The sequence below is a fragment of the Cetorhinus maximus genome, chromosome X (assembly GCF_964194155.1).
Source record: "Cetorhinus maximus chromosome X, sCetMax3.hap1.1, whole genome shotgun sequence".
Taxonomy (NCBI): domain Eukaryota; kingdom Metazoa; phylum Chordata; class Chondrichthyes; order Lamniformes; family Cetorhinidae; genus Cetorhinus; species Cetorhinus maximus.
This window is the reverse complement of record NC_135917.1, coordinates 12,149,634-12,164,465: the sequence shown is the minus strand read 5'-3', so window position 1 is coordinate 12,164,465 and position 14,832 is coordinate 12,149,634.

Here is a 14,832-nt window from a genome sequence, read left to right as displayed (position 1 = left end):
TCACTCTCCCAGCACATTCACAGTCCCAGCAGGTTCACTCTCCCAGCACATTCACAGTCCCAGCAGGTTTTCTCTCCCAGCACTTACACAGTCCCAGCAGGTTCACTCTCCCAGCACATTCACAGTCCGAGCAGGTTCCCTCTCCCAGCATATTCACAGTCCCAGCAGGTTCCCTCTCCCAGCACATTCACAGTCCCAGCAGGTTCACCCTCCCAGCACATTCACAGTCCCAGCAGGTTCACTCTCCCAGCACATTCACAGTCCTAGCAGCTTCACCCTCCCAGCACATTCACAGTCCCAGCAGGTTCACTCTCCCAGCACATTCAGAGTCCCAGCAGGTTCACTCTCCCAGCACATTCACAGTCCCAGCAGGTTCATTCTCCCAGCACATTCACAGTCCCAGCAGGTTCACTCTCCCAGCACATTCACAGTCCCAACAGGTTCACTCTACCAGCACATTCTCAGTCCCAGCAGGTTCACTCTCCCAGCACATTCACAGTCCCAGAAGGATCACCCTCCCAGCACATTAACAGTCCCAGCAGCTTCACTCTCCCAGCACATTCACAGTCCCAGCAGCTTCACTCTCCCAGCACATTCACAGTCCCAGCAGGTTCACTCTCCCAGCACATTCACAGTCCCAGCAGGTTCACTCACCAAGCACATTCACAGTCCCAGCAGGTTCACTCTCCCAGCACATTCAAAGTCACAGAAGCTTTACTCTCCCAGCACATTCACAGTCCCAGCAGGTTCACCCTCCCAGCACATTCACAGTCCCAGCAGGTTCACTCTCCCAGCACATTCACAGTCCCAGAAGGTTCACTCTCCCAGCACATTCACAGTTCCAGCAGGTTCACTCTCCCACCACATTCACGGTCCGATCAGGTTCACGCTCCCAGCACATTCACAGTCCCAGCAGCTTCAACCTCCCAGCACATTCACAGTCCCAGCAGGTTCACTCTCCCAGCGCATTCACAGTCCCAGCAGGTTCACTCTCCCAGCACATTCACAGTCCCAGCAGGTTCACTCTCCCAGCACATTCACAGTCCCAGCAGGTTCACTCTCCCAGCACATTCACAGTCCCAGCAGGTTCACTCTCCCAGCACATTCACAGTCCCAGCATGTTCACACTCCCAGCACATTCACAGTCCCAGCAGGTGCACTCTCCCAGCACATTCACAGTCGCAGCAGGTTCACTCTCCCAACACATTCACAGTCCCAGCAGGTTCCCTCTTCCAGCACAATTACAGTCCCAGCAGGTTCACCCTCCCACCACATTCACAGCCCCAGCAGCTTCAACCTCCCAGCACATTCACAGTCCCAGCAGGTTAACTCTCCCAGCACATTCACAGTCCCAGCAGGTTCACTCTCCCAGCACATTCACAGTCCCAGCAGGTTCACTCTCCCAGCACATTCACAGTCCCAGCAGGTTCACTCTCCCAGCACATTAACAGTTCCAGCAGGTTCACTCTCCTAGCACATTCACAGTCCTAGCAGGTTCACTCTCCCAGCACATTCACAGCCCCAGCAGCTTCAACATCCCAGCACATTCACAGTCCCTTCAGGTTAACTCTCCCAGCACATTCACAGTCCCAGCAGGTTCACTCTCCCAGCACATTCACAGTCCCAGCAGGTTCACTCTCCCAGCGCATTCACAGTCCCAGCAGGTTCACTCTCCCAGCGCATTCACAGTCCCAGCAGGTTCACTCCCCCAGCGCATTCACAGTCCCAGCAGGTTCACTCTCCCAGCGCATTCACAGTCCCAGCAGGTTCACTCTCCCAGCACATTCACAGTCCCAGCAGGTTCACTCTCCCAGCCCATTCACAGTCCCAGCAGGTTCAACCTACCAGCACATTCACAGTCCCAGCAGGTTCACTCTCCCAGCACATTCACAGTCCCAGCAGGTTCAATCTCCCAGCACATTGACAGTCCCAGCAGGTTAACTCTCCCAGCACATTCACAGTCCCAGCAGGCTCACCCTCCCAGCACATTCACAGTCCCAGCATGTTCAATCTCCCAGCACATTCACAGTCCCAGCAGTTTCACTCTCCCAGCACATTCACAGTCCCTGCAGGTTCACAATCCCAGCACATTCACAGTCCCAGCAGGTTCACTCTCCCAGCACATTCACAGTCCCAGCAGCTTCACCCTCCCAGCACATTCACAGTCCCAGCAGGTTCACTCTCCCAGCACTTCACAGTCCCAGCAGGTTCACTCTCCCAGCACATTCACAGTCCCAGCAGGTTCACTCTCCCTGCACATTCACAGTCCCAGCAGCTTCACCCTCCCAGCACATTCACAGTCCTGGCAGGTTCACTCTCCCAACACATTCACAGTCCCAGCAGGTTCACTCTCCCAGCACATTCACAGTCCCAGCAGGTTTTCTCTCCCAGCACATACACAGTCCCAGCAGGTTCACTCTCCCAGCACATTCACAGTCCCAGCAGGTTCCCTCTCCCAGCATATTCACAGTCCCAGCAGGTTCCCTCTCCCAGCACATTCACAGTCCCAGCAGGTTCACCCTCCCAGCACATTCACAGTCCCAGCAGGTTCACTCTCCCAGCACATTCACATTCCTAGCAGCTTCACCCTCCCAGCACATTCACAGTCCCAGCAGGTTCACTCTCCCAGCACATTCACAGTCCCAGCAGGTTCACTCTCCCAGCACATTCACAGTCCCAGCAGGTTCATTCTCCCAGCACATTCACAGTCCCAGCAGGTTCACTCTCCCAGCACATTCACAGTCCCAACAGGTTCACTCTACCAGCACATTCTCAGTCCCAGCAGGTTCACTCTCCCAGCACATTCACAGTCCCAGAAGGATCACCCTCCCAGCACATTAACAGTCCCAGCAGCTTCACTCTCCCAGCACATTCACAGTCCCAGCAGGTTCACTCTCCCAGCACATTCACAGTCCCAGCAGGTTCACTCTCCCAGCACATTCACAGTCCCAGCAGGTTCACTCTCCAAGCACATTCACAGTCCCCGCAGGTTCACTCTCCCAGCACATTCAAAGTCACAGAAGCTTTACTCTCCCAGCACATTCACAGTCCCAGCAGGTTCACCCTCCCAGCACATTCACAGTCCCAGCAGGTTCACTCTCCCAGCACATTCACAGTCCCAGAAGGTTCACTCTCCCAGCACATTCACAGTTCCAGCAGGTTCACTCTCCCACCACATTCACGGTCCGATCAGGTTCACCCTCCCAGCACATTCACAGTCCCAGCAGCTTCAACCTCCCAGCACATTCACAGTCCCAGCAGGTTCACTCTCCCAGCGCATTCACAGTCCCAGCAGGTTCACTCTCCCAGCACATTCACAGTCCCAGCAGGTTCACTCTCCCAGCACATTCACAGTCCCAGCAGGTTCACTCTCCCAGCACATTCACAGTCCCAGCAGGTTCACTCTCCCAGCACATTCACAGTCCCAGCAGGTTCACACTCCCAGCACATTCACAGTCCCAGCAGGTGCTCTCTCCCAGCACATTCACAGTCGCAGCAGGTGCACTCTCCCAACACATTCAGTCCCAGCAGGTTCCCTCTCCCAGCACAATTACAGTCCCAGCAGGTTCACCCTCCCACCACATTCACAGCCCCAGCAGCTTCAACCTCCCAGCACATTCACAGTCCCAGCAGGTTAACTCTCCCAGCACATTCACAGTCCCAGCAGGTTCACTCTCCCAGCACATTCACAGTCCCAGCAGGTTCACTCTCCCAGCACATTCACAGTCCCAGCAGGTTCACTCTCCCAGCACATTCACAGTTCCAGCAGGTTCACTCTCCTAGCACATTCACATTCCTAGCAGCTTCACCCTCCCAGCACATTCACAGTCCCAGCAGGTTCACTCTCCCAGCACATTCACAGTCCCAGCAGGTTCATTCTCCCAGCACATTCACAGTCCCAGCAGGTTCATTCTCCCAGCACATTCACAGTCCCAGCAGGTTCACTCTCCCAGCACATTCACAGTCCCAACAGGTTCACTCTACCAGCACATTCTCAGTCCCAGCAGGTTCACTCTCCCAGCACATTCACAGTCCCAGAAGGATCACCCTCCCAGCACATTCACAGTCCCAGCAGGTTCACTCTCCCAGCACATTCACAGTCCCAGCAGGTTCACTCTCCCAGCACATTCACAGTCCCAGCAGGTTCACTCTCCCAGCACATTCACAGTACCAGCAGCTACACCCTCCCAGCACATTCACAGTCCCAGCAGGTTCACTCTCCCAGCGCATTCACATTCCCAGCAGGTTCACTCTCCCAGCACATTCACAGTCCCAGCAGCTTCACCCTCCCAGCACATTCACAGTCCCAGCAGGTTCACTCTCCCAGCGCATTCACAGTCCCAGCAGGTTCACTCTCCCAGCACATTCACAGTTCCAGCAGGTTCACTCTCCCACCACATTCACGGTCCGATCAGGTTCACCCTCCCAGCACATTCACAGTCCCAGCAGCTTCAACCTCCCAGCACATTCACAGTCCCAGCAGGTTCACTCTCCCAGCGCATTCACAGTCCCAGCAGGTTCACTCTCCCAGCACATTCACAGTCCCAGCAGGTTCACTCTCCCAGCACATTCAGAGTCCCAGCAGGTTCACTCTCCCAGCACATTCACAGTCCCAGCAGGTTCACTCTCCCAGCACATTCACAGTCCCAGCAGGTTCACACTCCCAGCACATTCACAGTCCCAGCAGGTGCACTCTCCCAGCACATTCACAGTCGCAGCAGGTTCACTCTCCCAACACATTCACAGTCCCAGCAGGTTCCCTCTCCCAGCACAATTACAGTCCCAGCAGGTTCACCCTCCCACCACATTCACAGCCCCAGCAGCTTCAACCTCCCAGCACATTCACAGTCCCAGCAGGTTAACTCTCCCAGCACATTCACAGTCCCAGCAGGTTCACTCTCCCAGCACATTCACAGTCCCAGCAGGTTCACTCTCCCAGCACATTCACAGTCCCAGCAGGTTCACTCTCCCAGCACATTCACAGTTCCAGCAGGTTCACTCTCCTAGCACATTCACAGTCCTAGCAGGTTCACTCTCCCAGCACATTCACAGCCCCAGCAACTTCAACATCCCAGCACATTCACAGTCCCTTCAGGTTAACTCTCCCAGCACATTCACAGTCCCAGCAGGTTCACTCTCCCAGCACATTCACAGTCCCAGCAGGTTCACTCTCCCAGCACATTCACAGTCCCAGCAGTTTCACTCTCCCAGCACATTCACAGTCCCAGCAGGTTCACTCTCCCAGCACATTCACAGTCCCAGCAGGTTCACTCTCCCAGCACATTCACAGTCCCAGCAGGTTCACTCTCCCAGCACATTGACAGTCCCAGCAGGTTCACTCTCCCAGCACATTCACATTCCTAGCAGCTTCACCCTCCCAGCACATTCACAGTCCCAGCAGGTTCACTCTCCCAGCACATTCACAGTCCCAGCAGGTTCACTCTCCCAGCACATTCACAGTCCCAGCAGGTTCATTCTCCCAGCACATTCACAGTCCCAGCAGGTTCACTCTCCCAGCACATTCACAGTCCCAACAGGTTCACTCTACCAGCACATTCTCAGTCCCAGCAGGTTCACTCTCCCAGCACATTCACAGTCCCAGAAGGATCACCCTCCCAGCACATTAACAGTCCCAGCAGCTTCACTCTCCCAGCACATTCACAGTCCCAGCAGGTTCACTCTCCCAGCACATTCACAGTCCCAGCAGGTTCACTCTCCCAGCACATTCACAGTCCCAGCAGGTTCACTCTCCAAGCACATTCACAGTCCCCGCAGGTTCACTCTCCCAGCACATTCAAAGTCACAGAAGCTTTACTCTCCCAGCACATTCACAGTCCCAGCAGGTTCACCCTCCCAGCACATTCACAGTCCCAGCAGGTTCACTCTCCCAGCACATTCACAGTCCCAGAAGGTTCACTCTCCCAGCACATTCACAGTTCCAGCAGGTTCACTCTCCCACCACATTCACGGTCCGATCAGGTTCACCCTCCCAGCACATTCACAGTCCCAGCAGCTTCAACCTCCCAGCACATTCACAGTCCCAGCAGGTTCACTCTCCCAGCGCATTCACAGTCCCAGCAGGTTCACTCTCCCAGCACATTCACAGTCCCAGCAGGTTCACTCTCCCAGCACATTCACAGTCCCAGCAGGTTCACTCTCCCAGCACATTCACAGTCCCAGCAGGTTCACTCTCCCAGCACATTCACAGTCCCAGCAGGTTCACACTCCCAGCACATTCACAGTCCCAGCAGGTGCTCTCTCCCAGCACATTCACAGTCGCAGCAGGTGCACTCTCCCAACACATTCAGTCCCAGCAGGTTCCCTCTCCCAGCACAATTACAGTCCCAGCAGGTTCACCCTCCCACCACATTCACAGCCCCAGCAGCTTCAACCTCCCAGCACATTCACAGTCCCAGCAGGTTAACTCTCCCAGCACATTCACAGTCCCAGCAGGTTCACTCTCCCAGCACATTCACAGTCCCAGCAGGTTCACTCTCCCAGCACATTCACAGTGCCAGCAGGTTCACTCTCCCAGCACATTCACAGTTCCAGCAGGTTCACTCTCCTAGCACATTCACATTCCTAGCAGCTTCACCCTCCCAGCACATTCACAGTCCCAGCAGGTTCACTCTCCCAGCACATTCACAGTCCCAGCAGGTTCATTCTCCCAGCACATTCACAGTCCCAGCAGGTTCATTCTCCCAGCACATTCACAGTCCCAGCAGGTTCACTCTCCCAGCACATTCACAGTCCCAACAGGTTCACTCTACCAGCACATTCTCAGTCCCAGCAGGTTCACTCTCCCAGCACATTCACAGTCCCAGAAGGATCACCCTCCCAGCACATTCACAGTCCCAGCAGGTTCACTCTCCCAGCACATTCACAGTCCCAGCAGGTTCACTCTCCCAGCACATTCACAGTCCCAGCAGGTTCACTCTCCCAGCACATTCACAGTACCAGCAGCAACACCCTCCCAGCACATTCACAGTCGCAGCAGGTTCACTCTCCCAGCGCATTCACATTCCCAGCAGGTTCACTCTCCCAGCACATTCACAGTCCCAGCAGCTTCACCCTCCCAGCACATTCACAGTCCCAGCAGGTTCACTCTCCCAGCGCATTCACAGTCCCAGCAGGTTCACTCTCCCAGCACATTCACAGTTCCAGCAGGTTCACTCTCCCACCACATTCACGGTCCGATCAGGTTCACCCTCCCAGCACATTCACAGTCCCAGCAGCTTCAACCTCCCAGCACATTCACAGTCCCAGCAGGTTCAATCTCCCAGCGCATTCACAGTCCCAGCAGGTTCACTCTCCCAGCACATTCACAGTCCCAGCAGGTTCACTCTCCCAGCACATTCAGAGTCCCAGCAGGTTCACTCTCCCAGCACATTCACAGTCCCAGCAGGTTCACTCTCCCAGCACATTCACAGTCCCAGCAGGTTCACACTCCCAGCACATTCACAGTCCCAGCAGGTGCACTCTCCCAGCACATTCACAGTCGCAGCAGGTTCACTCTCCCAACACATTCACAGTCCCAGCAGGTTCCCTCTCCCAGCACAATTACAGTCCCAGCAGGTTCACCCTCCCACCACATTCACAGCCCCAGCAGCTTCAACCTCCCAGCACATTCACAGTCCCAGCAGGTTAACTCTCCCAGCACATTCACAGTCCCAGCAGGTTCACTCTCCCAGCACATTCACAGTCCCAGCAGGTTCACTCTCCCAGCACATTCACAGTCCCAGCAGGTTCACTCTCCCAGCACATTCACAGTTCCAGCAGGTTCACTCTCCTAGCACATTCACAGTCCTAGCAGGTTCACTCTCCCAGCACATTCACAGCCCCAGCAACTTCAACATCCCAGCACATTCACAGTCCCTTCAGGTTAACTCTCCCAGCACATTCACAGTCCCAGCAGGTTCACTCTCCCAGCACATTCACAGTCCCAGCAGGTTCACTCTCCCAGCACATTCACAGTCCCAGCAGTTTCACTCTCCCAGCACATTCACAGTCCCAGCAGGTTCACTCTCCCAGCACATTCACAGTCCCAGCAGGTTCACTCTCCCAGCACATTCACAGTCCCAGCAGGTTCACTCTCCCAGCACATTCACAGTCCCAGCAGGTTCACCCTCCCAGCACATTCACAGTCCCAGCAGGTTCACTCGCCCATCACAATCACAGTCCCAGCAGGTGCACTCTCCCAGCGCATTCACAGTCCCAACAGGTTCACTCTCCCAGCACATTCACAGTCCCAGCAGGTTCACCCTCCCACCACATTCACAGTCCCAGCAGCTTCAACCTCCCAGCACATTCACAGACCCAGCAGGTTCACTCTCCCAGCACATTCTCAGTCCCAGCAGGTTCACTCTCCCAGCACATTCACAGTCCCAGCAGGTTCACTCTCCCAGCACATTCACAGTCCCAGCAGGTTAACTCTCCCAGCACATTCACAGTCCCAGCAGGTTCACTCTCCCAGCACATTCATAGTACCAGCAGGTTCACTCTCCCAGCACATTCACAGTCCCTGCAGCTTCACCCTCCCACCACATTCACAGTCCCAGCAGGTTCACTCTCCCAGCACATTCACAGTCCCAGCAGGTTCACTCTCCCAGCACATTCGCAGTCCCAGCAGGTTCACCCTCCCACCACATTCACAGTCCCAGCAGCTTCAACCTCCCAGCACATTCACAGTCCCAGCAGGTTCACTCTCCAAGCACATTCACAGTCCCAGCAGGTTCACTCTCCCAGCACATTCACAGTCCCAGCAGGTTCACTCTCCCAGCACATTTACAGTCCCAGCAGGTTCACTCTCCCAGCACATTCACAGTCCCAGCAGGTTCACTCTCCCAGCACATTCACAGTCCCAGCAGGTTCATTCTTCCAGCACATTCACAGTCCCAGCAGGTTAACTCTCCCAGCACATCCACAGTCCCAGCAGGTTCACTCTCCCAGCACATTCACAGTCCCAGCAGGTTCACTCTCCCAGCACATTCACAGTCCCAGCAGGTTCACTCTCCCGGCACATTCACAGTCCCAGCAGTTTCACTCTCCCAGCACATTCACAGTCCCAGCAGGTTCACCCTACCAGCACATTCACAGTCCCAGCAGGTTCACTCTCCCAGCACATTCACAGTCCCAGCAGGTTCACTCTCCCAGCACATTCACAGTCCCAGCAGCTTCACCCTCCCAGCACATTCACAGTCCTGGCAGGTTCACTCTCCCAGCACATTCAAAGTCACAGAAGCTTTACTCTCCCAGCACATTCACAGTCCCAGCAGGTTCACCCTCCCAGCACATTCACAGTCCCAGCAGGTTCACTCTCCCAGCACATTCACAGTCCCAGAAAGTTCACTCTTCCAGCACATTCACAGTTCCAGCAGGTTCACTCTCCCACCACATTCACGGTCCGATCAAGTTCACCCTCCCAGCACATTCACAGTCCCAGCAGCTTCAACCTCCCAGCACATTCACAGTCTCAGCAGGTTCACTCTCCCAGCGCATTCACAGTCCCAGCAGGTTCACTCTCCCAGCACATTCACAGTCCCAGCAGGTTCACTCTCCCAGCACATTCACAGTCCCAGCAGGTTCACTCTCCCAGCACATTCACAGTCCCAGCAGGTTCACTCTCCCAGCACATTCACAGTCCCAGCAGGTTCACACTCCCAGCACATTCACAGTCCCAGCAGGTGCACTCTCCCAGCACATTCACAGTCGCAGCAGGTTCACTCTCCCAACACATTCACAGTCCCAGCAGGTTCCCTCTCCCAGCACAATTACAGTCGCAGCAGGTTCACCCTCCCACCACATTCACAGCCCCAGCAGCTTCAACCTCCCAGCACATTCACAGTCCCAGCAGGTTAACTCTCCCAGCACATTCACAGTCCCAGCAGGTTCACTCTCCCAGCACATTCACAGTCCAAGCAGCTTCACTCTCCCAGCACATTCACAGTCCCAGCAGGTTCATTCTCCCAGCACATTCACTGTCCCAGCAGGTTCACTCTCCCAGCACATTCACAGTCCCAACAGGTTCACTCTACCAGCACATTCTCAGTCCCAGCAGGTTCACTCTCCCAGCACATTCACAGTCCCAGAAGGATCACCCTCCCAGCACATTATCAGTCCCAGCAGGTTCACTCTCCCAGCACATTCACAGTCCCAGCAGGTTCACCCTCCCAGCACATTCACAGTCCCAGCAGGTTCACTCGCCCAGCACAATCACAGTCCCAGCAGGTGCACTCTCCCAGCGCATTCACAGTCCCAACAGGTTCACTCTCCCAGCACATTCACAGTCCCAGCAGGTTCACCCTCCCACCACATTCACAGTCCCAGCAGCTTCAACCTCCCAGCACATTCACAGTCCCAGCAGGTTCACTCTCCCAGCACATTCTCAGTCCCAGCAGGTTCAGTCTCCCAGCACATTCACAGTCCCAGCAGGTTCACTCTCCCAGCACATTCACAGTCCCAGCAGGTTAACTCTCCCAGCACATTCACAGTCCCAGCAGGTTCACTCTCCCAGCACATTCACAGTCCCAGCAGGTTCACTCTCCCGGCACATTCACAGTCCCAGCAGTTTCACTCTCCCAGCACATTCACAGTCCCAGCAGGTTCACTCTCCCAGCACATTCACAGTCCCAGAAGGTTCACTCTCCCAGCACATTCACAGTTCCAGCAGGTTCACTCTCCTACCACATTCACGGTCCGATCAGGTTCACCCTCCCAGCACATTCACAGTCCCAGCAGCTTCAACCTCCCAGCACATTCACAGTCCCAGCAGGTTCACTCTCCCAGCGCATTCACAGTCCCAGCAGGTTCACTCTCCCAGCACATTCACAGTCCCAGCAGGTTCACTCTCCCAGCACATTCACAGTCCCAGCAGGTTCACACTCCCAGCACATTCACAGTCCCAGCAGGTGCACTCTCCCAGCACATTCACAGTCGCAGCAGGTTCACTCTCCCAACACATTCACAGTCCCAGCAGGTTCCCTCTCCCAGCACAATTACAGTCCCAGCAGGTTCACCCTCCCACCACATTCACAGCCCCAGCAGCTTCAACCTCCCAGCACATTCACAGTCCCAGCAGGTTAACTCTCCCAGCACATTCACAGTCCCAGCAGGTTCACTCTCCCAGCACATTCAGAGTCCCAGCAGGTTCACTCTCCCAGCACATTCACAGTCCCAGCAGGTTCATTCTCCCAGCACATTCACAGTCCCAGCAGGTTCACTCTCCCAGCACATTCACAGTCCCAACAGGTTCACTCTACCAGCACATTCTCAGTCCCAGCAGGTTCACTCTCCCAGCACATTCACAGTCCCAGAAGGATCACCCTCCCAGCACATTAACAGTCCCAGCAGCTTCACTCTCCCAGCACATTCACAGTCCCAGCAGGTTCACTCTCCCAGCACATTCACAGTCCCAGCAGGTTCACCCTCCCAGCACATTCACAGTCCCAGCAGGTTCACTCTCCCAGCACATTCACAGTCCCAGAAGGTTCACTCTCCCAGCACATTCACAGTTCCAGCTGGTTCACTCTCCCACCACATTCACGGTCCGATCAGGTTCACCCTCCCAGCACATTCACAGTCCCAGCAGCTTCAACCTCCCAGCACATTCACAGTCCCAGCAGGTTCACTCTCCCAGCGCATTCACAGTCCCAGCAGGTTCACTCTCCCAGCACATTCACAGTCCCAGCAGGTTCACTCTCCCAGCACATTCTCAGTCCCAGCAGGTTCACTCTCCCAGCACATTAACAGTCCCAGCAGGTTCACTCTCCCAGCACATTCACAGTCCCAGCAGGTTCACACTCCCAGCACATTCACAGTCCCAGCAGGTGCACTCTCCCAGCACATTCACAGTCGCAGCAGGTTCACTCTCCCAACACATTCACAGTCCCAGCAGGTTCCCTCTCCCAGCACAATTACAGTCCCAGCAGGTTCACCCTCCCACCACATTCACAGCCCCAGCAGCTTCAACCTCCCAGCACATTCACAGTCCCAGCTGGTTCACTCTCCCAGCACATTCACAGTCCCAGCAGGTTCACTCTCCCAGCACATTCACAGTCCCAGCAGGTTCACTCTCCCAGCACATTCACAGTCCCAGCAGGTTCACTCTCCCAGCACATTCACAGTTCCAGCAGGTTCAATCTCCTAGCACATTCACAGTCCTAGCAGGTTCACTCTCCCAGCACATTCACAGCCCCAGCAGCTTCAACATCCCAGCACATTCACAGTCCCTTCAGGTTAACTCTCCCAGCACATTCACAGTCCCAGCAGGTTCACTCTCCCAGCACATTCACAGTCCCAGCAGGTTCACTCTCCCAGCGCATTCACAGTCCCAGCAGGTTCACTCTCCCAGCGCATTCACAGTCCCAGCAGGTTCACTCCCCCAGCGCATTCACAGTCCCAGCAAATTCACTCTCCCAGCGCATTCACAGTCCCAGCAGGTTCACTCTCCCAGCACATTCACAGTCCCAGCAGGTTCACTCTCCCAGCCCATTCACAGTCCCAGCAGGTTCAACCTACCAGCACATTCACAGTCCCAGCAGGTTCACTCTCCCAGCACATTCACAGTCCCAGCAGGTTCAATCTCCCAGCACATTGACAGTCCCAGCAGGTTAACTCTCCCAGCACATTCAGAGTCCCAGCAGGTTCACCCTCCCAGCACATTCACAGTCCCAGCATGTTCAATCTCCCAGCACATTCACAGTCCCAGCAGGTTCACTCTCCCAGCACATTCACAGTCCCTGCAGGTTCACAATCCCAGCACATTCACAGTCCCAGCAGGTTCACTCTCCCAGCACATTCACAGTCCCAGCAGCTTCACCCTCCCAGCACATTCACAGTCCCAGCAGGTTCACTCTCCCAGCACTTCACAGTCCCAGCAGGTTCACTCTCCCAGCACATTCACAGTCCCAGCAGGTTCACTCTCCCTGCACATTCACAGTCCCAGCAGCTTCACCCTCCCAGCACATTCACAGTCCTGGCAGGTTCACTCTCCCAGCACATTCACAGTCCCAGCAGGTTCACTCTCCCAGCACATTCACAGTCCCAGCAGGTTTTCTCTCCCAGCACATACACAGTCCCAGCAGGTTCACTCTCCCAGCACATTCACAGTCCCAGCAGGTTCCCTCTCCCAGCATATTCACAGTCCCAGCAGGTTCCCTCTCCCAGCACATTCACAGTCCCAGCAGGTTCACCCTCCCAGCACATTCACAGTCCCAGCAGGTTCACTCTCCCAGCACATTCACATTCCTATCAGCTTCACCCTCCCAGCACATTCACAGTCCCAGCAGGTTCACTCTCCCAGCACATTCACAGTCCCAGCAGGTTCACTCTCCCAGCACATTCACAGTCCCAGCAGGTTCATTCCCCCAGCACATTCACAGTCCCAGCAGGTTCACTCTCCCAGCACATTCACAGTCCCAACAGGTTCACTCTACCAGCACATTCTCAGTCCCAGCAGGTTCACTCTCCCAGCACATTCACAGTCCCAGAAGGATCACCCTCCCAGCACATTAACAGTCCCAGCAGCTTCACTCTCCCAGCACATTCACAGTCCCAGCAGGTTCACTCTCCCAGCACATTCACAGTCCCTGCAGGTTCACTCTCCCAGCACATTCACAGTCCCAGCAGGTTCACTCTCCAAGCACATTCACAGTCCCAGCAGGTTCACTCTCCCAGCACATTCAAAGTCAAAGAAGCTTTACTCTCCCAGCACATTCACAGTCCCAGCAGGTTCACCCTCCCAGCACATTCACAGTCCCAGCTTGTTCACTCTCCCAGCACATTCACAGTCCCAGAAGGTTCACTCTCCCAGCACATTCACAGTTCCAGCAGGTTCACTCTCCCACCACATTCACGGTCCGATCAGGTTCACCCTCCCAGCACATTCACAGTCCCAGCAGCTTCAACCTCCCAGCACATTCACAGTCCCAGCAGGTTCACTCTCCCAGCGCATTCACAGTCCCAGCAGGTTCACTCTCCCAGCACATTCACAGTCCCAGCAGGTTCACTCTCCCAGCACATTCACAGTCCCAGCAGGTTCACTCTCCCAGCACATTCACAGTCCCAGCAGGTTCACTCTCCCAGCACATTCACAGTCCCAGCAGGTTCACACTCCCAGCACATTCACAGTCCCAGCAGGTGCACTCTCCCAGCACATTCACAGTCGCAGCAGGTTCACTCTCCCAACACATTCACAGTCCCAGCAGGTTCCCTCTCCCAGCACAATTACAGTCCCAGCAGGTTCACCCTCCCACCACATTCACAGCCCCAGCAGCTTCAACCTCCCAGCACATTCACAGTCCCAGCAGGTTAACTCTCCCAGCACATTCACAGTCCCAGCAGGTTCACTCTCCCAGCACATTCACAGTCCCAGCAGGTTCACTCTCCCAGCACATTCACAGTCCCAGCAGGTTCACTCTCCCAGCACATTCACAGTTCCAGCAGGTTCACTCTCCAAGCACATTCACAGTCCTAGCAGGTTCACTCTCCCAGCACATTCACAGCCCCAGCAGCTTCAACATCCCAGCACATTCACAGTCCCTTCAGGTTCACTCTCCCAGCACATTCACAGTCCCAGCAGTTTCACTCTCCCAGCACATTCACAGTCCCAGCAGGTTCACTCTCCCAGCACATTCACAGTCCCAGCAGTTTCACTCTCCCAGCACATTCACAGTCCCAGCAGGTTCACTCTCCCAGCACATTCACAGTCCCAGCAGGTTCACTCTCCCAGCACATTCACAGTCCCAGCAGGTTCACTCTCCCAGCACATTCACAGTCCCAGCAGGTACACCCTCCCAGCACATTCACAGTCCCAGCAGGTTCACTCGCCCAGCA